General features: G+C 35.4%; 2 non-coding genes across 2 annotated transcripts; both read left to right on the top strand.

The window, feature by feature from the left end:
• The first annotated feature begins 21,997 nt into the window (after positions 1–21,997).
• Trnaf-gaa (transfer RNA phenylalanine (anticodon GAA)) lies at positions 21,998–22,070 on the top strand. Its single transcript has one exon. It is a non-coding gene; the product is annotated as a tRNA-Phe (tRNA).
• A 9-nt stretch (positions 22,071–22,079) lies between these two features.
• Trnad-guc (transfer RNA aspartic acid (anticodon GUC)) lies at positions 22,080–22,151 on the top strand. The gene has a single exon. It is a non-coding gene; the product is annotated as a tRNA-Asp (tRNA).
• Positions 22,152–25,232: the final 3,081 nt, after the last annotated feature.

Here is a 25,232-nt window from a genome sequence, read left to right on the forward strand (position 1 = left end):
GGTTACATTACTACAATAATTACTATTTACAGGATTTGTAACATTGCCCCCTTCCTAAGGACTGCACGTCCCGGGCAGTACAATCCCCAGAAAGGGTGCCAAACTTCTATCACAAGTTCACAATTACACACATTAAATAATAACCAATAGTGCAAAGGAAACACAATAATAACAAGAAATATTACTAAACATTAAAAGCAAAAATTAATTATCTACAACTTTTATGTTATCAACCATGGTTGTTTACATAATACTCATGAACTATGGCCATAGTATGGGGCTAACCGATCATAATGTACAACCCTAGGTTTTGCATTAGGTGATTTTTGGATCCTCACTACGACGTCATTTAGTCGGTTAACGACTTTGTAGGGTCCATCCCAATGCGACTGCAATTTGGGTGACAGTCCTTTCCGTCGGATGGGATTCCATAACCAAACCTTGTCGCCTTCGTTGAATTCATGTCCAGTAGACCTTGTGTCGTATCGGGTCTTCATCTTCTCCGCCGCGATGTTGATTCGCTCTCGTGCGAAGTTATGAACGTCTTCCAACCGGGCCTGGAGATCCTGGATGTACTCCTCAGGCGATGAAGGCGCATCCGGAGGACGACCGAAGACGAGATCACAAGGTAGCCGAAGCTCTCGTCCGAAGAGCATCTGAGATGGGGCATATCCGGTAGTCTCGTGGACAGCACTGCGGTAGGCCAGCAGGAACAAAGGTAGCTTCTTGTCCCAATCCTGTTGATTTCTGGATACCATAAGTGAGAGATTATTCAGGATTGTGCGGTTAAATCTCTCCACCATGCCGTCTGATTGTGGGTGTAGTGGTGTTGTCCTAGTTTTCTCAATTCCGAAAATTTGACATAGGCCCTTAAACACAGCAGAGATGAAATTCCTCCCTTGATCGGAATGAATCTGCAAAGGTGTTCCGTATCTCGAGATCCAATGTTGGACTAGAGTCTCTGCGACGGTGGTAGCCTCTTGATCAGGAATGGGATATGCTTCCGGCCATTTGGTGAAATAGTCGATGGAAACAAGAATGTATTTGTTCCCATCAGCAGTTCTTGGTAGAGGACCCAGGATGTCGATCCCAATTCGTTCGAAAGGAGCTCCAACGTTGTACAGATGTAGCTTCCCTCTGCGTCTCTTCTTCGGTCCTTTACGAGCAGCACAGGCGTCACAAGAATGGCACCACTTCTCCACGTCATCCTTCGCCTTGCTCCAGAAGAAGCGCTCCCGAACTTTATTGAGGGTTTTCAGGACACCAAACTGTCCTCCAGTCGCACTACTATGTATTTCTTTCAGAACATCTGAAATCCTTGATCGGGGAAGTAGTAACTGCCACCTAGATGTTTTGCCGTCGTCAGATTCCCATTTTCGGTGTAGCACGCCGTTCCGTAAATGGAGCGAGTTCCATAAAGCCCAGTATCTTTTTGTTGCAGGACTGAAGATGGAAACGTCCTGCCAGCTAGGTCGCCGACTGTCCCTTTCCATGAATTCCAAAATTGGTTTTATGTCGGGGTCTTCAAGTTGATCTTTTCGAACTTGGTCATCACTCCATGGATCAGGTTCTGATGATGTTGGAGTCACTGTCACCTGATAGGCGGTAGGGCTAGTCGTTCCATACTGTTTCTCGATTCGGGAACAATAGTGGCAGTTCTCAGGACAGGGTCTCCTTGATAAAGCGTCAGCATTACCGTGAGATAACCCTTTTCGATGCTTGATCTCCATGTCATATTCCTGGAGCCGCTGTATCCATCTGGCTATCTGGCCTTCCGGATTTTTGAAGTTCAAAAGCCAAGTTAATGAGGCATGATCTGTCCGAAGCAGAAATTTTCGGCCGTAGAGGTAATGATGGAAGTGTTCTATAGCTTTCACTATGGCCAGTAACTCCTTTCTGGTGACGCAGTAATTTCGCTCCGACTTTGATAAGCATTTGCTCCAGTAAGCGATGACATGTTCATTTCCGTCAATTTCTTGGGATAAAACAGCTCCGATGCCCTCGTTGCTCGCATCAGTGTCCAGGATGAAGGATTTTTCAGGCTGAGGATAGGCGAGGATAGGCGTTGATGTTAAAGCCTCCTTCAGTCGTAGAAATGCATCTTCGCATTCTTTGGACCATTCGAACTTTTGCTTGCTCTCCGTCAGCTTATGCAAAGGTCGTGCAATGTTGGAAAAACCCTTTACAAACTTCCTGTAGTAGGTGCAGAGCCCCAGGAAACTTCGCAGCTGATGGATGTTTTCGGGACGACTCCAACTCTTGACAGCAGACACCTTTTCTGGATCGGTTTGTACACCTTCAGAAGAGATGATGTGACCAAGGTAGTTCACTTCCCGACGGAACAAATTACATTTGGACGGGCTTAACTTCAGATTGGCTTCCTTAAGCTTTTGCAGCACCTTCCTAAGATTTGCCAGATGTTCTTCGAAGCTGCGTCCCACGATGATGATATCGTCTAAGTAGACCAGACAGGATTCGTAGGAAAGTCCTCTTAACACTGTCTCCATAAGACGCTCGAACGTAGCTGGTGCATTGCAGAGGCCGAAGGGCATCACTTTAAACTGCCATAAGCCTTGTCCAGTTGTAAACGCTGTCTTCTCTCGGTCATCAGGGTGTATCTCAACCTGCCAGTAGCCGCTCTTCAAGTCCAGGGTCGAAAACCACTTGTGTCCGGAAAGAGTGTCTAAGGTGTCGTCTATCCGTGGAAGAGGGTAACTGTCTTTCTTGGTGATTTCATTCAGTCGTCGGTAATCGACACAAAATCTGGTGGAGCCATCTTTCTTTCGGACCAAGACGATGGGAGAGGCCCAAGGACTGGATGAGGGTTCGATTACATCATTCTCCTTCATCTCTTTCAGGAGGGTCTCAACCTCTTCCTTCTTGGCGAACGGTAGTCGTCTTGGATGCTGTTTAATAGGGGGGTGTTCTCCAGTGTAGATCCTATGCTGCGTTAAATTCGTCCGGCCCACATCCTCCGATGTAGATGAAAACAGATGCTTGAAGTCGTCCACCAATTGTTCCGCAGCAGTTCTTTGATCCTTCGATAAGGGTGCACTCCCAATTAACTTCGATGTCAAGGACTCAGAAGACACAGTCTCGGGGGAATTGATTCTTCTAATGATGCAGTTTACGGGAGTACAAGTTGCTAACACTTCGCCTTTCCGGATATTCCTTGGCCTTTCACTCACGTTGGCGACTCTCACAGGAATTACAACCTTGGAAAGGTCCACAAGCGTAGATGCCACCAGCACTCCTTTTGGGTTATTGCTTAAGTTGGGGGATTCAATGAGTCCAAATCGAAAACTATTGCTTTCTTCAAGGGAGCCAGGTATTAATGATTCTGACCTTGAGGGAATCGATAAATCTGTTTGGGCTATTATTTGATGAGCGGATTTTACATCACTTTCTGCGGGGAAAACGGCTATGTCTTCTCTCATCGAGTGCAGCTCATTAGTCTTGAAGTCGAGGTTGAAGTCATACTTCTTTAAAAAGTCCAATCCGAGAATGAAGGGGTCCGTGATAGCAGCAACGAATGCCGTATGATGGTAAGTGGCATTTCCAAACACAATTTCTAAGTTTACTTTACCTTCAATCTCGATCTTGTCACCTGTCACAGTTTGGAGGGTAACGCAGGGCGGCGTCCATAGAATGTTGAGTCCAAATTGACGAGCCACATCTGTTCTAATGATTGTAACATTGGCTCCAGTGTCAATAATCAGTTCGCAGGGAAACCCGTTTACGTATGCGTAAACAAACAGTCCATTACTGCCGCCACTCGTCGATGAAATCTGGAAAACTTTAAGATGGGGCTCATTCCAATTTGGCGACCTCCGCCCCGCGAGATTGCCATGGCTTAGTTTTCCTGGACCTGGGAGGGAGAGGTGCTCTTCCCTCTGGTTTCTTGGCGAACTTCACAGTTTCTTCGTAAGTGACCCTCGCCGCCACATTTCCAGCACTTAAGTGATTGTCCATTTTGGTACTTGGGAGCCGAAGTCCTTTTGAGGATTCCTGCAATTTCTTTTATTTGCTTTTCCAGTTCAGCAAAGCGTGAGGAAACCGGATCAGGCTCATCAGTTTTCACACCGCGGATTGAATGGCGATCCTTGCGGGTTGCTTGCTGGGCGGCCTCCAACTTCATCGCATACACAACAGCAGAACTCAGGTCTTTGACATCCGCCATCCGTAGAGCTTTCTGGATTTCCGGATCTCGAACCCCGTCGATGTAGTAGTTGAGTGCCAGGTTGTCTCGAACATCCGCAGGACAGTCGCAAAAAGCAAGATGAGACAGTCTCTCGACGTCCGCCGCTAGCTCTTGCAGGGTTTCCCCGGTTTTCTGGAAACGGGACTTCAACTGGAGTCGGCTGAAATCTTTCTGGCACTTCTCACCGAAGCGAAGCTCCAACGCAGATGTGAGGGCGGCGAAATCCAGGCGCTGGCTGTCCGGAAGGGTCTGAAGAATGTCCGCTGCGTCACCTCTCAGGGATGCTGCAAGATGGCAGGCCTTGGTAGCAGAGTCCCATCCGTTCGCTTCCGCCACTATCATGAATTGGGTCTTGTACACCTGCCACGAACTTTTCCCATCAAATGTGGCCAGTTTAATGGACGGTCGAGCAACAGATGTGGGAGCGCAAAACTGTACAGAGCTGCTTTCCGCGGTCGCCAATCTCCTTTCCAAGTTTTTAATTTTCTCATCCACATGATTTTCAACTGTTGCGATACGGTTTTCTACTGTTTCAAATTTTTCATCAAAAGCATCAACTCGATGCTCTATCTCATTAAATTTATTTTCCATTACAGTCTTTACCGAAGTAAGGTCGTTTTTAATTTCCTCTTGGTTAGAAGCTAAATCATTTTTCAGTACCATTAAATCACTTTTCAACTGTTCTTGATTAGCCGCAATGTCATTTTTTAATTGTTCTTGATTTGCAGTAAAACTTGCAGTCAAATCACTTTTTAATTGTTCTTGATTAGCCGCCATATCATTTTTTAATTGTTCTTGATTAGCCACCATATCGTTTTTTAATTGTTCTTGATTAGCAGCCAAACTTTCAGCCAAGTCGCTTTTCGCAGCATTAATTGCTTCCAGAAGTTGTTTTAATTGGTCATCCATTGCGCGAGTAATCACCATAAAAACAAAGTCTATAAATTCAAACAGTCTTTATAATAAAATGTCCAAAGTCACACTTACTCCAAGAAAGTCCAGAAGAAGCCCCACGTTGGGCGCCAAATTGTAACGGATTCGGTGCGACTTCCACTTTCTTGAAATGAAGACACAGTTCTTGATAAAAACACAGGAAATTTATTTACACTATGTACAGGAAAGATCTTCAACAACTGCTAAATTATTCATCAGCAATTAAGCAATTATCACACAACACCGTAAACTCAACGTTTACACACGTATTTACTTCCAAATACGAAAACAACACAGCGAAATGCCTCGCTATAAACAGAGCAAATACACACTCAGCACAAATCTGAATCGAAACTCCCCGTTTATCCATCGCTAACGGCTTTTATAAACATCCAAGAATTTTCCACAACATTCTTTCTGCTTCGAGAAATGCGTAGACCGTTATCAAAGTTTATCAATGAAAATAAAAAGAATAGGGGGTTGTATACTTTAGCCATATGTTAAGGGGTTGTATATTCATTACGGGAAATTATTTACAGGTTACGTTACTACAATAATTACTATTTACAGGATTTGTAACAATACTTTTAAGTCGAACAATTGTCTTTGTAGCACACCTTTTTTTCGGGAAGGAAGGTGAGAGGTGATTTCTTAGAAAATTATAGAACACTCGTCTTCTTCCAGCGCGATAACGATGGCCAACTGTCAACCTTTCTCAGCGTTAGTCTGAAGCCTCATCCCCAAAAAAAAAGCACATAGAATTTTCCGATACCACGCGTTGGAGGTGTGGCCAAGTCTCAACTGCTGAAAAACTGACAATAATACGCGTATCCCTTGGGGTACGCGCATTACCGAGCGTTTACTGTAAAAAAAGTAATATACAAAATTGTGTTGATAATGTTGACTGCAATGGCAGCACTTTTTCGGTTTACTTCTGAACTGGTATTGAAGAACTACCAAAAATTACAGAAGCAAACAAGCTCACGTTGAAGATGGTTTGTGGTTGGTATTTTCCAAACTGGGAGCCAAGCATCAATGATCTTTTTTATTAAAGAAAAAAAAAAAAATCCAAACCAGGCTCAATGGTCCGACTAATTATTTCCTTTTAAAGATTTTTAAGTTTTATGTCTGATCGATGAAAACTTTGTAATGAATTGCCCTATAAAATAAAATTGCTGTTAGTAATTTAAACTAATGTTTATCCGCTCCTTGCTCATTTCGCTCGCCAACCCCCATTCTTTCTTCCACTCATTGCAAACAAAAAAGATCATCACTACTGATCTACTGTTCACAATTAATGATTATTTTACCTTTTTTTTTGCAATTTAAAAATTATTATTAAATATGTATTTCAATCATATTATAAATTTGAAACTAAATTGATGATTTACAAGGGTCAGTAAAAATATTGGGTTTTACGCTTTTTGAAAAAGAATGACATAAATCAGGGGTGTCCACCTGGTGGGGAGGGGTATGGTGCAGATTTCACCATTGAATTTTTTAAGGGGGGTTGGTTTTTAGGGGTATTTTTCTCCTTTTTTGAAAAGACTCCCGATTTGGGGGAGGGGGTTCCCTAGTGGTATTGGGGCGGGGGGTTCTTAAGGGGGATGGGTACATCTGTATAAATGAAAACATCAGTGCTCTGTAATCATAAAGCAACAATGTAATCAATGCACAAATCTTGCAAGAAATGGTAGACATTTGTTTCAGAATTTCAAAAAGCCCACTTTACGTTTAAAAACTCACTTTTTTTTTTTGCATTGAAAAAGGCGTTCTTTGAAACTTGAGAAACACGTGACTGCAATTTCTGTCAGTATTTGTGCTTTGATTACGTTGTCGTTTCATGATTACTTTTTTGCACATATGTATTTATTTTTTATCCCTTATTTGTTTGATTTTAACAAAACGGTTCTTGTGATGATTTGACGCTTTGCGCTTTCACAGAAAATAAACAAATATTTGAGGAAACTCTTATTCGACAACATAGTTTTAGGGGCATTAAAAAAAACTTCGACAATACATTTATGAATTCCTAATTCCCCAGCATCACTTAACGAAGAGTTATGCAACCTTTCTCAAATAAACGACTTCAATAATCAAAACTTTATGACACTGCTCTGTATTGTTTCTTCTTCATTATTCCGTCACGCCAGAAACATTCGTTATTTGCTCCAAACCGCCAGCCATTGTGCCGGGGGATTGCTTCTCCATGCCGATAGGGGACATAAATATTACTCCGTTGTCGGGACCGAGAGACTTACAGAAACTGTAAATTTCCCTTCTGATGATGCTTGGGATGGAAATAAATTACTTCCGAGACTGCGAATCGTACTATTAAGTGTCAGGAGTGGATCTGCCGGAATGGTCGTAAAAGAAAAGCATTCTCCCCAATCGCAGAAGAAACTTAAGTTGTAACTCCTCGTTAAAGAAGTTATTTTAGAAAACAGGTTTTCTTCTGGAATGGATTGAGAATGCTTTTTTTTTTTTTTTTTTTACGAGAAACAAACTTCATTAATTTGCAGTTCTAGGAGAACTATTACGAGTGTGAAAATTGCTCGAATTTTTTAAAATTAATCATCTTATCTCCACTTAGTCCTTGCCATTCATCAGAAGCCTCAGTATTTCCGTAAAGCTTGGGAGAGGTTTTTGCCCGTCATACATGACGGGGATCGAGGCCGTGTAGCTGGGCAAAGACCCCCCAAAGATAGTGGTTGGGCTGACCACTAGGGCACACGGTGTGCATTAATAACCTGGATGAAAGAACGAAAACATCAACACAAGCACATTTTGCTTTCCGATATCGGATAGAATACGGGAGAGGAATGTATTGTCCGTTTTTTTTTCAGGAGAAGACACTTCGCCACGTCTCCTCGAACGCCGAGTTCCATTTACTCAGGGGTAATCGGTAAGCAATCCACGCGTTTCTAAAGGAGAAAAAACCATACATCCTAACTTGGGCGGGGATTTTTATGTGCGAAAAAGTCTTAGTGTGTTTTACATCACTTGCTTCACTTGGCTGTTGCCATTTTAGTTATTCTTACATTTTAAGAACTACTGCTTTTACAACAAAATGCTATGATCCGAATATACCTTCTGCCGAAAACGGCGAAATATAATCATCGGATACCACGTGACGAGGGAGGAGTCAAGTGCCTTCTCGTAGAAAACGGACAATAGGTTTGCTTTACCAATAACGACTATTGGCATTGAGCCAACGTAGGAATTTCTCCTCTTTTAACCCAAACAACTAAACTCGTGCAAGGTCAAGCGTTTTTTTTTTTTTTTGATTATCAGAGTCATACAATACTATATTATTTTCTTATTTTAAGTTTAAAATTCTAGTTACGATGGTTGTGCATTCCACAAGATATCTGTAAAGTCTGTCTTAGTCCTAATACTCCATATTTGACAGGATTAACCAATGCTTGATGACTTGAATCACGAAAGAACTTTTGAACGGCAATCCTGCCGGGTGCAGGTAAACGGCAGTATCTTCAGAAATGAGTTTACGAGATATTTGAAGAAATGTCTGTCGGATTCAATATTAACCATAGGGAAATCTTGAAATTGGACGTTTTTTTCGCGCTTTTTTTTTCACTGGAAACCAAATAAGCAAGCTTGTACAATAAAGCTAACGTACAACAGATGACAAAAATGCAAAAAAATTGAAAAAGGAAAAATTTGCAGTTACTGTCCTTTACCTGCACACGGCAAAATTCATTGTTTAAAAATGGAAGGATTTCAAAAGTTGGTATTTTACTGTAAGACCTAAGCTTGTATTTATTTTATCTGTGTAAAAATTCTTGAACTTTGTAAAATTGTTAAATTGTTATTTTGAGCTTCAAAGTATACTGACTACACCAATATCTAATTTGCCACAAAATGAAATTAAAAACTAAATTAAAAGAAATCTCTAAGTAATTGTTGTTAAACTTAACCTTAGAAACTTAACATCAGATTTAGTTAAAGTTTTAAGGTCAATCATTATAGGATAAGAAGAGGGAAAGTTAGTTACAGCCGCGGGGGAAAAAAGAATTTAATGTTCTTACATTCTAATCCTAGTTAAAATTTTAAGAACAATAAAACATATTGTAAAAAAATATCAGTTTAGGAAGAAAAACTTCTAACACTGTTGTATGAGCAAACGCACCTTTTTTTTTTTTTTTAATTTTTAAAACTCCCTCAAGCTCATAATCAAGTTTTGGTAAAATACAAATCACAGTTTCAAGAAAAAATAAAGTTTTCGTTACAACCATTTTTAGAATAAAGAAATAATTGCATCGCATTATTTCACTAGTGAAAAATTGAAACTAATTTTTGCCCACAATCATATTTTATTTGATTTTTTTTCATGAAAAGCTTTTAAGGTTTTCCGAAATATATTTCATACAAAATACGGTATTTTTTGAATGCGTAAAAGTGGAAACTGTGTGACATAAGTTTTAGTTATGCGAGACAGATTTAAAATAAAGGAAAACTGTTTCTCCACTGCACTGCATTTGCAAAATCTTTTCTGTAATAGCTAAACGCATGAAAAATTGACCTTTTACCTCTTCTTTTTTGGATTTAAATCTAATATTTCAAAACAAATCTGAAGCACTTTTCGCTCAAGTTTTCTTTTGCACTCTGTATTATTGTGCAGTATAAGCAGTTAATAAAACGAATTTGGCTAAAAGCGGCTTATTATTGGCAAAGTAGAAAAAGTTCTTGCAGGAAACAGATAAGTATTGGCTGGTGTGTTGCAAATCATGAAAAGAAAGAAGAAAATGGAATAAATGCATAAATAATTTGGTAAACTCTAATAAGATTGACGCAGTGACGAATACATTTTGGATCTCCGTTTGCCCTCTATAGCTTTCAAACAAAATTGAAGGATCGGGTTGGGGGAAGTGGAGGCAAAACTAAAGTCAAACTAATAAGTTTATTTTGAGGCAACTTTTGATGTTATTTGTTACTGGGAAAGTCTGAATTTTGATAAATATTGATTTTAATCGGTGAATATCAGCATGCACATAACTCAGACATTAGAGATTGGATTCATATATAGACTTGCTAGACCGCCCGGTTTTCAGAGAAAATTTCGATGTCCTGACCGGTTCACTTCACTTCCTGGGAAAAGATACATTTGATTTTTGTTGACCAAAAAAGTCAAAAAATAATAAACTGTAAAGGATTGTTTAGGATAATTACCTAATCATTTGGAATACTATCATGTAAAATTAATATCATATTAGCTTGTTTTTTTGCCACAAGTTTAAATTTAAAACCAAAATAGACTATCTAAAAAAAGTTCTAGCCATAAAAAGTATTTGGAGATATTGTTCAATTTTTTCTTCATCATTCGAAGCGTTACTTTTTACTTCAGCATCTTATAAATATTAAAGTATTAGAAATAAAATGTTTAAATATATCTGCTTATGTCAGTCATTATTACCCCTAGTATCGGTTCATAATTAGTTACCATTTATTCAGTTTTTCCATTTAGCGACCTTGGAGGGGGGGGGGGAGCATCCCGGTGTATATTTCAGAAATCTGTCTACCTTATTCGTATAGATTAAGCATGAAGCAGAACGAAAACATTCTGTTGTTATTTTTACCTCAGTGTTACAGTTAATAGAAAATAGTGCAAAAAATATTGGAATACAGTAAAACCTGTAAAGTTGACCACCTTTGTAAGTTGACCACCTGTCTATGTTGACCGCTTTTGTCAGGAACGGAATTAGTCCTATCTTATATAATGAAGGAAAACCTCTGTAACTTGACCACCTCTCTATCTTGACCACCTGTCTATCTTGACCACTAATGAACACCAAGTTTGGATTGGAGTATTGTAAAAAACCCTTTGTAAGTTGACCACTTGGTTTATTTTTTAAAATTTTATTTAGCAAATTTTATTATTATTATTATTATTTTTTTTTTTTAAAGCTTTCCAAGAATATCTCTGATGCCAGACCAGCATTTTACCAACTAAGTGAAACAGCAGCATAACTAAACCTTCTTTTGAGTTTAATCACGTGGGAAAACTACTAAGAACCCTTTTATTCCCCAAACTTGTTTTTCTTCTGTTGTTAAGCGAAAAAAATTTAATTTTTGATTAGTTATAAATTTTTAGGAACTATTAATATAAAATGAGTAACTTTTCATAAACAATAAGGCTTTCTTTTTTTGATCAATTTACTGAAATTTTAAATTTGCATAACACACTATATGTCATTCTGGGAAAATAATCTTTAAAAATATTTGAATAACATCTTAAATTATTGTTTCAAAGTAATGCTAAACAATGAAAGTGAGTTAAACAGAAAGAGTAGGTGTCAATTGCAAGATTTACAAAAGGTGTCATGGTGCAAGAATTCCAAAAAAAAAAAAAAAAAGAAAATCTTTACCCCCTTTATAAGTTGACCACCTGTCTAAGTTGACCACCAAAGTACTGCACCGCAAGTGGTCAACTTACACAGGTTTCACTGTATATTGAAACATAACTCTGTAAGTATTGTTCTTTGAATGAAATTAAGGTAAAATCAGGCGCATGCACAGAAATTTTGGGGCGCGTCACAAACTACTTTTCCCTCTATATCGTTTACCCCTATATTTCACCCCTCATTTAAGAATATCGGCCCCCCCCCCCATCAGGCTCGGTCCAACAGCTGTCTCTTCTCCCCTCCCTGTGTACACCCTAAGTGAAATACATCTATATCGATATTGATTATACTGGTACCTTGTATACATGTAGTGTTAAATTGCTAAATTTTATGTACCATTTTTTTTTCAAAAAGTTTTAAAAAGATAAATTTAAAGTTTTCAGTGTTTTTACGAAATAAACAGTCTATTAAAGTAAAATTTTAAAGCAAGTCTGTTTTTTGTCATATTTTATTAAATTTTAATCAATAATCACTTTTTAAATGAAAAAAAAAACCCCGTTTTTTAACCACAAGAACAGCTGTTTAGGAAAAAATGCGAGTCCTAAAGCAATAATTTCACTTCCGTATAATTGTGAATAATAAATAGAATGTGATAAAAAAATTTAAAGTTATATGTAAATTAGTTTTCTAGAAAAGGAACATGAGTTATCAAAATTGACGTTTCGAGGAAGTAAAATTGTACGTACATTTTAATACATTCATACCCCTTTAATATTGAGTTACTTTTAATCTACATACAAATATGAATTCGCTATCACTTGAAATGCGAAAAAGAAAAAAAAAAGGAGGGGGGGAATGATCTAATTAAGAAATAATGTCAACAGTTATGAATCATCGATTACACTTAAAAAAATTTTTGCATTTTGTTTCTCCTGTTGATTGAAATATTGACAACTTGAATATTTAACGTTGTTGATTTCGAGCATGCAATGGGGTTGTTTCCATCAGTCAAAAGTACTACTTCTAATCACTGAACTTGATGCAATAAGCAAAAAAAAAAAAAAAAAAAAAAGAAAAGGAGTAAAGAATAACTCTTGTTTTCAAATATCGTTTAATTTTTAATTATTTTTTTAAAATATCCGATTTTTCAAATGACGTCACAAGTGATGAACTTCGGCGTGCTATTCTACTGGCACGCTGAATGCTTCCGCTTGCTGTCTACCGCGATTCCACGTTATGATAATCAAAAAGCGAATTTAATATTGCGCTCTATGCTTGCTATCAACCATATCGTTGCTATACATGTGAGTAAAGAACCAAATTAAATATTATGCTCTGCAGTAATAGCATCAGTGAATGGCATTTCATCACTTGTGATGTTATGTGCAGAAAATAAAATTGAATCTGCGTACAGAAAAAAAAAAAAAAATGTTAAAATAATGTTAAACTTTGTCAGATTATTTTAAAAATGGTCAAATCCTATGTTTTTAAGCCTGCTCTTTCAGAATAAAAAACACTTTTAAAATTTCGGAAACGACCCCATTGGAATCTCTCTGCATTAAACAATACCTAGTTCTCATTTTTTACACATATATTAACCCTCCTGGCGGCGAGCCCGAATATATTCGGAATTATTTTTATATTAAAAGCGGCAGGCTACGAATATGTTCGGAAACATTTTCGTACTGAAAACGGCAAGCTACGAATATATTCGTAGCGGCATTTTTCGCTTCCCCCTTAAGTCACTCTACCGTGTAATAGGAGGTGTGGTAGACTCTCCTTCAATTTGAATGGGAGGCGTGTTGCTGTCTGGCGTTGATGGGACCCAATGTAGCTTCTATCAAAATATCACTACAATGAATGACTCTTTTAAGTATTTTTAACGTTATTTTGTTATTTTATTTGAAACATACGCAAGTGTGTTTAAATAAAACGTTATTCAATTAGGAAAATAGGCATCATAAAACTTGAATGTGTATTAAAGGGGGTGGGGGAGGGGAGAGGAATATATATACATACACAATTATACAATCTTAGGTGTCAGGTACAACTCTTCCGTCACATATAATATTCTCTCAGTTTATTTCTTTAACCGAAGTTTTGGGGGTAACTGGGCTTGGCTATGTATCATTTTGCGATAAACAACTTACATTTTCAGTCTATAATTAGAATCTAATTCTATAACTAGTAGTTCTGAAATAATAACAATATTAATAATAATGAAAAACTAAAACTGGAAATTTAAGCAGATTAAAAACAAAGGCCTTAAATATACGAAAGATACATATCTTATGCATATATTGAAAACATCATATAGTTAAAGATTCGATGGAATTTTTCTTAATCATTTTAGAATGATTTCTGGACCCAATTGGTACCTAAAGACTAATCATTTCTTTTCGATGCGAGTCAGTTTTTTTTTTTTTTTTCAACAGCATGGGTCAGACGTGAAAAAAATGATGTTTAGAAAAAAATTTAAAATGTTACTGACTTAAAAATCGAAATGTTTACAAGAGGCGTATATTACTTTACATGTCAAGTATCAATTTTAAAGACAAAAAAAAAAAAAAAAAGAGAGCTAAAAATGAACTAAAACTGGTTTCTGATAAAGTAATATTTTCCTAATCAATGATTGAAGTGAGGGCGTTTGAAAAATTCTGCGTTTGAGAAATTATACTTTTATAAACATTTCAATCTATGTTTTTCGAATTTCCATTTATTCATGAAAAGAACACTATTGAATCGTAAAATGTTGCACCATATTATTATTAGCATCAAGAAATAAATTATTTATATGCAGTAAAGAATGAGCGACGTTAATAATAAAATATTCAAAACCACACAGCATCCAACATTCATTTGAATTTTGGTGTCTTGAATTCACGAGACATTTTTCGTAATCACGAATTTCGATAGCAGCAGAGTTGTTTGCTCAAACCAGCAGAGTGGAATATTATTAGCAGTGTATTCCACTAATAAAGTGCAATTAAGAAGCACTTAATCTTGAAAAAGACTTTTTTTTTTTTTTTTGAAAAAATATCGAAACATATCACAGAAGAATAGGCAGAAAGAAACTTAGTCAACGCTGATAATCGGTGAACGAAATTAAATCTTGCCTCCTCTCCTACTTATAGTTACCCGAATGCATAGTTTGTTATCAGTTGAATGTTTCTACAACCCATGACAAAAGTAGATGCATAGAACCTAATCCATCAATAGTAACTTATCAGCACTCAAGTTGTAAGCCTGAACCACATGCACATTTTCTATTGAACTGATCACAATGCCCCGTTTCCTGTCAATTTTTTCCTGTATTCTGGTGCATTTAAAAGAATCGCAAGGACCAGCTCTGTCACTTATTGATTTGCTTACAATAATTTGATAGGGAACAACTTTCCCCAAGCATCCATTTCATTGTAGCAGAAGCATTCATTTAAATTTGAAATGGTCTAACTAAAGTATTGAATGAAGACATTCTATGTGTAGAAAGAAGGCATGCTTGGAAGAAACCATACTTAGAAAACAAAATCAAACAATTATCCTTTATATGTCATTGAACCGATGTTTGATTATAAAGCACTAAAATTTTCATACGCATTATTCGGTCTCTGGCTCTGTTTACTTGATTAAAGAATAGGCTCTTTAGAATGCCGAAACACGTGCCTGCTGCTCTTATTACTATTTTTTCATTTTTAACATCACTTATCGCCCGAATGAAAACATTTTGTTTATAATGTGATGGTTTTTGTTTTCTGCAATTTAGCTTGTTTACGATTGAAAACTAACATGAATATTTTTCTAAAAACTTCTAGCTGCGTAAAAAAAACGAAGTTTCACAACGTTTGAATTAAGCTTATATATTAAGACTATATATATATATATATATATATATATATATATATATATATATATATATATATATATATATATATATATATATATATATATAAGGTTACGTACCCTTTTTTACATTTTATTTATTTTTTGTTGTCAAAATTAAGTTTTTAAAAACGTATGGTGTAAAAAGGCATTTGAAGGCCTTAAAAATTAATCGCGCTAGCTCATAACAAAGCTGCCGAGACATTACATATTATGTGAGTATGTAGTGTGGTTCCTCACACAATTTTTTAGACCAATTTTCTGATCATTTTGAAGATACTAGTGAAGTGTATGGAATAAAGTTAAAAGAGTGCCGGTATTAAGATAAGAGTATTATCCAGGACAGGACAGTATAAAAAGACATTTCTGATCTTTTCAAAGAGACTATTAGACAAAAAGTTACTCAAAACAGTCGAAAATTGGAAACTTTCTAAATGGAACAAAAAAAAAAAAAAAAAAACTTGATTTATTAAAAATAACTATTGAATATTATTTTTTTGTCAATTGTTTGAGGTATTTCAGAGAAGTTAGTCATCAAATGTTTTTAATTTAAGCCAGTTTAAGTCTAGTTAAAGATATTAAAGTTAAAAAAAAGTCACTTATATCGTATAAATAAACCTAATGGACAGAAATTAAAGTCATGTTTGAATTTGTTCTCAATACATAAATATATGAACGATCAGTTCAATAAAATGTTGCGTCAAAACCCTTGTCTCATTATTTAGGAGATATACTTTCTAATTTAGAAGAAAAACGAATTATCCTTATGCTTTCAAATACGATCCATATTATGTCCCCTTTTTTGTTGAACTAACAGGTTTTAAGTTGCAACTAGGCAGGAAACTACATTCCACAGATTCTCTTTTGTACTAGCTTTGATGAGCAGGTAGGCTGTCGCTCAGTGTCACGCGTCCCTAATGAAGCAGAAGGAACTCCCCACCCACTGCAGATTACGAGGGGGGTAAAATTCGTTTGAGAAAAGACTGACTCTTTATGGGTTCACCTGGTATTTCGGTGGTGACACGAATCAGAAATTCTAGAAAAAAATGGCCGCCGCTTGGAAGGTGTATATTAAGTGTTCAAGAATGATGAAGAGCAATAGCTGAGTAGAAGGTTTTGAACATAATGTTCTTCACAGCAGAAATATGAAACTTTAAAAGACATAGGTGTATGGGTTCATTTTTGTTTAACGCAAATTAGTAAGGTTTATTTCTGATAAGTTTATGATTAGTTTCATTTATTGTCGAACGACGCTACGGAATCTCAACATTGGTGCAACATAGCGAGTTTTTTTTAAAGACCTAAACCGAAGTACGTAAACTGAATAAATCAGAACATGGTGAATATTGAACGTTGAAAAAACATTTTTATTGTTCTCGAAATTAAATGATGTAAAACATAAATGTTTAAAACCAAAAACTTTCCTTTCATCCCATTTTGAAAAGTATGCATATTGCAATGAAATTTTTTGACAACAATGCGGAAAAAATGAAAAATTTGCAGATACTGCTCTTTACCTTCCCACGGCAGTATTGCTTCTAACGCACGTACATGAGTGCACACAACTTTTTTTTTTTTTTTGAGTTATACAAAAACATGGATTATTTAATTTTTAATAGATGTAAAAGGAAGTAGTGTGGTGTCCACACGAGATTTTTTACACTTTAATGTTGCTTGAATGAAAAGTTGAAATTTAGTTATATTGTTAGAAAAATGTGCGTTTCATAATTTACTAGCACAGTACCCGCACGGCTTTGCCCGTAATAGAAAATTAAAAAGTTATTTGGTTCGCCTGTACTTTACAAGTAACGGATAATGAATTTCTCGTCAATTTACTATGTTCATTTGCTCGCCAATGTTATGGCAGTCTACGTTATGATAATTTACTCGGTAAAATGTTCTTAAAATTGGAATAGAAAGAACCAAATCTAATTTTCATGCAATTCCGTGCCGCATTTCATGACACTATTGTCGACGGCGAGTGACATACACAAATTGAATTAAAGAAGTTATTTTTAATAATATGAACATCTGTAAAAAAAAAATATTGCAAACATCCTTTATAATGCCACCTTTCTTCGTTTCCTAAATTCTCGCTGTTTGGTTGCTCAAATCTTTAAGATATTCCTTTGGCATCGATTTAAACTACTGCTACACAAATAATACTCTTAGTGGAATTTCCGAATGCTTCTAAGAGATTTAAATTATTTTGAAGATTTGCATAAATTCTCGAAGATTAAATAGAATAATATGTGAGGAATTGGAAATATTTTCCTAGAAAAAATGAGATTTTTCTCTTGAATTAGTCGGGGTGAGTTTTCAAACATCCATCTGGCGTGAAAAGCAACTAAAGATTTTGCGCAACAATTGAGGGTTTGCTTAACGATTTCAACTGATGATTTTACTAAATGTAATACCATTTTTTAAACATTTCATCATGAAAAATGTTTTTTTAAACTTATTTTCTACTAGGTGCATCGACCGGCTTTGCAGGGTCTACCTCGAATGACACGTATTCAACAAACAGGCTTGATTAAAAAAAAAAAAATCTAAAATTTCCCGACAGATCGCGGAAAAGTAACCAAAAAGAAAAATTTAAGAATCCCCGATTACAGGAAAAGTCTCCAAACCAAAGCAAGAGTTTTATTTTTTCATAGTCTAGAAAAAAAATGGCAACAGATATTTCTTCCCATTGGTTTTATTCACGCTAATTAAAACTGAGCTCGCGGCAGATGATAAACTTTCAATTTAAAATTGATTTTCCCTGATTTAAATTCAATCATTTACTTGAGAAATTAGAAACATATGAAACAGCGAGAATGAAAATTAACCGATTCGACAATTTGAAAAACAACTCAGCAACAAATGTTAAACACTTAGCGCTATCCAAACAAAACAAAGAAATATCATTTTCCTCTTTTGATAATCAATTATATTTTCATAGAACTAAATTATCTAGTATTAAATGTCGTTCTTGCCAGTCTTATAGATACAGTAAAAGTGTAGTTTCATCAAAAACTGATGAATATCGAATTCAACATCGTTGAAATGGCTGCTTGAGAACAACTTGTTATGTGATTTGCTTGATTTCTCATCTCTTTCTGCAGTTAGAGATTAGAATTAAATACTCGATATGCATACCGCTTGAAACACTAAAAACTAGTATGTTGGGCCATCACGAAACTTTCTTCTATATTTTTCCTTTTTCTGATCCCTCCCCATGCTTGACGAGGAAGCAATTTCCTAACAAAAACAAAATTACACATGCAAAAACTTGACGACCATCCCAATGTCTGAATTATTGCAAAAGCAAAGCAAAGAGCGAAAATTGAAAGTTATTTTAAAAGCCTTGCTTGAATTAATTACAAATATTTTATTTGTTAACAAACATAAGATGGCAACAGTTAAAAATTTTAAATCATTGAGATAATATTTCCTATCATTTCCATACAATTAAAATCACGAGAAATACGCAGACGACATCTATTACGATTTATCTTTCTTATTGTTGCATTAATAATAATACTTTTATTCGCAAAAGAAAAAAAAAAAAAAAATCAACACTTCTTGGAGCGATCGGCGTCAAAATAGAACCAAAGCCTGTTTACATATGGATTCACATATATTCCAAACTAGCCGCCTGCGGCGACCAGCTGGTCCGCCTTTTTACGCCATTCGCCTTTTTACGCCAGGGGTGCCGCCTTCGACGGCTGTTTAAACAATTTAGCAACGACATTAATCAATGTTTTTCTCTATAAATCAGTATTATCATTTGTTTTTTTACGTCAATGTTGCCGCCTTCGGCGGCTGCTTAAATAAATTTCGTGGCGGTGTCAATCAATCTATATCTATATCATTAATAATTTGAATAAAATATTTTCTAGATCTGTCTCCAGTGTCGTCGTTTGGAATATTTTTAAAGGAGGGGGAGGGGAGACACAAACGACGTACTCTTCATGCATATTTTGTCGAAAAAAAAACAAAAAGCACTTCCACTTTTATGTGAAAGCATTGTTTTTTCAAAGTCATGGTGTATGTGGGGGAGGGAGGGGGGCATTGACATCCAATGTGCAAGCAGCCACCTACGGCGGCTGTTTGGCTAACTTGTCATTTACCTCTTTACTTCAAGTTTGCCGCCTTCGGCGGTTGTTTAAATAAATTTGGCAGCAGTATTAATCAATCCATCTCTATCTTTTTTTGTGCCATTCACATTTTTACGCCAAGATTGCCGCCTTCGGCGGCTATCTACCTTTACAATCTATCTCTACATTTTCTTATCCATCTCTATTTATTTTGACCTCCTCACCCATTTCCTAATAAAAACAAAGAACACTCAAAAAATCGCTTTTTTTTTATTTAAGTAGAGCAAAAAAAAAAAAAAAAAAAAGCTCAAATTCCCCGTAGTGTGCAAAAAGTAACGTTTGACAAAGATAAAAAAAATCTCGCTGTTTTTATTGAATTAATGCGCACAACTATGAAATGTAACGTAATATAGATACAGCGAAAGGTCCAGCTTGGGGGGGGGGGGGGGAATGGAAAAAGAAATAAATGCAATCCCTAAATAAAACAAAAAAAAAAGGAAAGAAAAAAGCAGGCGCTGCCGAAAAAAACACGTGGTCATCACGTCAGAAAATGAAAAAAAAAAAAAAAAATCAACATTGCTTGCGATTAAGATTCCATCGTAAATATCGAATCGAAACCCAAGTAGTGACGTCACAAGCATAAAAGATTGAAGAACGCTTTTTTCGACTGATGCGTGAAAGGACATGATGTGTTCAGCATAAAAAAATTGTAAAAAAAAAAAAAAAAAAACTATTGCATATTTTTAAAAACTTTTTTCTTCTAAAGAGGGCGAAATGTTTTTACTATTACCAACTTAAATTTCAGAAATGAGGCTTTGATACTTCTCGCAGGATGATATTAGAAAAAAATAAAACCCAGAAAAACAATGCAAATTAAAGGTTTTTTCAAAAATTCATAAAAAATACAAAAATTGCTCTATCTTCAAAATTTTTTTGTTCATCATATTCACAATTAAATTTTCGACACTATAGTACCAAAAAATATTTGTCTAGCGCGATTGGTTCGGGGTCTGTGAGGTTAAAAGTACTAAAAAGTGCTAAAAAATCACATAAAACATTAAATAACTATTTTTCTAATTAAAATATCAAAAATCGAAGCCCGAGGTGCACAACTTCAGCAAAAACTACACCTGTATACCAAATTTCATCTTTCTAGGCCTTACCGTTTTCCCGGGATGCGTGCCACACCACACACACACAAACATCTTATTTTATTATATGTATTAGATAGATTTCAACCAGAACGTAGCATTACTTCTTGAGATAGGGCACTCGAAATGGAAAAAAAGAACGGGTGATTGCGCTACCCCCTTTTTAGCTGTTGACACAAAAATAAAATCAGTTCTTATACCCACTAAGGGCTACTTGCCGATAAATTTTTCTTTCATTCCGTTCATTATTTCTTGAGATACAGCAGTCACAATTGACGACAAAAAACGTTCTATAGCTCAACCCCCGTTTGAGTTATTGACACCAAAATTGAATCAGCACCTGTTCCTGTTAATACCAACATATGGACCAAATTTTGTTTGATTCCGCCAGTTACTTCCTGAGGAATAGCAAGCACGCGTAACTCGAAAAACGTCCCATTGCTCCACCCCCCTTGGAGGAATTCGCGCCAAAAACTAATGGGCACAAGTTCACATAGGGGCACATATGTGTACAAAATTTCGTTCGATTTCATGCGGTAGTTTTTGTTGTAGAGCGGCCACAAAAAACTGGTCACACACAGACGTGACACACATACATACACACACACACACACACACACACACAGACAGACATTTTCCAAAACTGGTCGAAATGGACTCAGCGCACCTCAAAACGTACGAATCCGTCAAAATTCGAAATTCGAAAATTTGCACGAATCCAATACTTTCTTCTATATATTAGATATAGAAGAAAGTAAAAAAGGAGTTGATCTTAATATCTTTATATCAGGACAATTCTATAGCAGTCAATAAAACTTAAATTAAAAATTGAGAAAAAAAGAAGTAGGCGGTATAGAGCTGCCTACGTTAATCAGCAAATCATGTTCTTATTTTATTTCATACTTTTTAGTGCAAACCAAGCTTATAGAGAGTCTTTTCTTTAGATTTAAAAATCTTTTTTTTTTTTTTTTTTTTTTTTTTCAAATATTTTATACAATTTTGATGCAGGATGTAGCAAATAGAGCTGAATTTGGCACATTGAAAATTTTAAGTTTATAGATATATTTTTATAAATTTTCAAGTTTTCAAGCCCTTGTAAATTAAATTAATTTTTTTTCAAGTACTTTTCATTTTTTACGAGTGGCCCCTAAATCAGCGAGGACCCTAAATATAAATATGTAGATCGTCTAGCTTATTGTTTAAATCCAACACTGTGTGCGGCAGTGAATAGGTTTTTCATCTCTGTTCATCGAGTTGTCTCTCCCGCCATTTTCGCTTCTCCCTCCCCCTCCCATCCAAGCATTTCATGCGAGCACTCCGATTTGAGATAACAATACGTTTACCCTTTTCTTATCTGGAACTCTTCATAAAACCAAGCGCTGTGGATGTGCCGAAATAGCTCAGTTGGGAGAGCGTTAGACTGAAGATCTAAAGGTCCCTGGTTCGATCCCGGGTTTCGGCACGATCCTTATTCTCGGTAGTATAGTGGTCAGTATCCCCGCCTGTCACGCGGGAGACCGGGGTTCGATTCCCCGCCGGGGAGGTTTTTTTTTTCTTCTGTTATTTATTATCAATTTTTTCCCTGATCTAATTTTAAATTTGAGACTAATCATTTTAGTTTTTTTATCCACTAATTTTACAATGAAACACTGATGACAAATTACAAATTAAAAAAAAAATAAGTTGACTGCCTTTCTACTAAAATGAACTTCACGGCCTAAAAGCCGTAAATTTTTCATACATTTAAATGCTCTCTACTTCAGAAGAATCAAGAGAGAAAATTGAAAATCCAAGTAAAAACCTTGATTATATTCATTAAAATCAATTATGAGTATTTTATTTGTTTACAAATGCAAATTAGTAACATGTAGATATTTGAACAACTAAACTTTCTCTCCTTCTGAAATGAAATCTTTACCAGTCGAATGAATAAAAACGTTTTCACGCGATTTAAATTACACTTAAAATTTAGTATGTTAGGGGGCTGTGCGTCCTGCTCGTTAACGCCACCAACCCCCAAAACTGCTTCGCAATTTTATTTGATTCGCAAAGATTTAAATCGGCTATTAGAAAGAATCAGATTAAAAAACGCGTTACGAGTCTCGTCTCGAACAAAGTGAAAATCCCTACCTCCCTCTGACAAAAAATGGAATTTAAGTAAAGAGCTCATAATTCCCCACCCGAAGACAAAAAGAACTTTAATGGAAATAAATTACAAAAAAAAAAAAAAAATGATAGAACACTCCTTTCTTGGGTTTCAAACTAACTTGTACCAACTTGCATAGGGTGGTTTACAAAAAAAAAAAAAAAAATGATTTTTAATTTCGGAACCGAGTTACCTCTCAAAAGTTATAGTTCAGTATCTTCAATTGGGGTGAAAAATTTAAAAATAATTCTAAGTTGACATCTAAAGTTTGAAATAAAAAAGAATTATTAAATAAAAACCAAAAATCCGACTGCGTGAAAACCAAAAAAAAAAAAAAAACTAAAAAGAAAAAAATATAAGCCCAGTAGTTTAGAATGTTATTAAGTATTACTGAATAACTACACAATTGAAATAGTTTTATAATCGATACACACATAAGACAAATCATAAATTCAACCTTTTTGACCAATCAAGGAACCCTGTAAAATTAGATTGGCCCCGACTGTTGATCCTTCTATTCTGCTTTTGAATTTATGATTTGTCTTATGTGTGTATCGATTATAAAACTATTTCAGGGGTGTAGTTATTACGTACGCGCAGTCGGGTAAAAATGTTAAAAATGGAAATTTTCAGATTTTAATAAAATTATTATTATTATTATTATTATTATTATTTTTTGTATTTTTTCATAGCGCAACAGTCATAAATTGTCAGTATATAGCGTAGTGTGAACCCAAAAAGTATTTTATAGCTTTTACATAAGATCTTTCGTTTACGCATTTTTATTAAATAGGGCTGAAATCTCCTGTCCAATCTAAGGCATATTAGCGAACTAAAGATCTTATGTAACTCAATTTTTTTCGAACCACCCTAATAATTATACCGCTTTTAATCGTCTATTGCATTCACAGTTTGAATGTGCTGAAATTCTTGTTATGCATCATTGAACATCAAATTTTACACGTTTACCTATTCATACAATTCTGTTTACATAGCATTTTTTTCTTTTCAAGTCGGATACATCTGAAATGTAGTTCCGAAAATGATGTTCTGTGACAGAGTGATTTTTGGTACAGTACTGCCGTGGGCAGGTTAAACGGCAGTATCTGCAAAAATTAATTTTAGAGATATTTGGGGGAAAAAAAAAAAAAAAACGTGTTTCTGATTCAATACTAATAAGAGATAAATATTGGAATTCAAGTTTTTTTTTTTTTTTTTTATTTCAGCGTGAACGAAATAAGCAAGCTTGTACAATGAAGCTAACGCGCAGTAAATGATAATAATAAAAAAAAAATTAACGTTTCTGCCCTTTACCTGTCCACGGCATTGTAAACAATTGATCTTTTTTTTTAGTATGTTCATTACGAAAATGGATACACTGAAAACTGATCGTGCCATATTTATTTTATGAATTGATGAGCTGCTAATATTATTTCCTATTACATAAAATTTAGGTTATAACATCTTTAAAACGTCAATCTTCCATTTAAACGCCAAAACAGAAATTATATTGCGTCTGTTTAATTAAACAAACAATCTTTGATGCCAACTCATTTTTTTTGTGTTCTGATTTAATTTCGGTGAATGCATAACACGTTATTTTTCCATACTTATTCTTCTGGAACTAACTAAAACTTCATCTCATTCGATATAAATATTTTCAAACACACATAAATTACGAAATATAAAAAGACATTGATTCGAAACTAATTAAATTCACTTAAATTGAAACCGGAGAGAAATATTTCATTCATTTCTCTCTCCCTGATCAACACTACGTTAATAAAAAGTGCCGCGCTCCCAATGTGACCATTGCTACAAAACGGGAATAAGATAAACAATACAATATTTTTCTGTGTCAACGATTATTGTGTTTGTCAAACACGCAGAGAGAAAAAAACAACATAAATTCACAGTTCATTTAATTAAGTGTATATGTCAGAGTTGAAACTTATACTTCTTTTCGAAAAATGCTTGTGTTGTAAACTATGTACCGAATTCTAAGAGAAAATATTATTAAACTAAAGAAGAAAAAGCTTGGCATCTTAGATCTTAATTAATTTCATAAAATTAAAGAAGGTAATAAATATAAATTCGTCGACGTAAGTTAGAAGAATTTTCTCTATCCTTCCAGTTTTAGAATGAGTATCAAAGCTTGTAAATCCAACACAAGGAAACATTTACATAAAATTCTTATGGTAATTAAAAAACTGGAATGGGGGACACGATGCTTGTTCTTCCGGATAATTCTGATCAGTTTGTGCTGGATTTCTTCAATGTCTTCTTCGGTTTTCTTACATAAAGCCCTGAATCGCAGTTAAGTAGCGGCACGTCCGCCATCTTGGGGCTAAATGCTCTGTTCTTCCTGTGCCTACTATAATGAGGTAGCGTGTTTTGCTTTCTGATTATGATGGTGCTTCTTGATTGTGAATTAACATGGAGCTAATATAAGGCAACAATCAAGAAGCAAAATACACT

This window comes from Uloborus diversus, chromosome 2, assembly GCF_026930045.1.
Source record: "Uloborus diversus isolate 005 chromosome 2, Udiv.v.3.1, whole genome shotgun sequence".
In the NCBI taxonomy this organism is placed as follows: Eukaryota; Metazoa; Arthropoda; class Arachnida; order Araneae; family Uloboridae; genus Uloborus; species Uloborus diversus.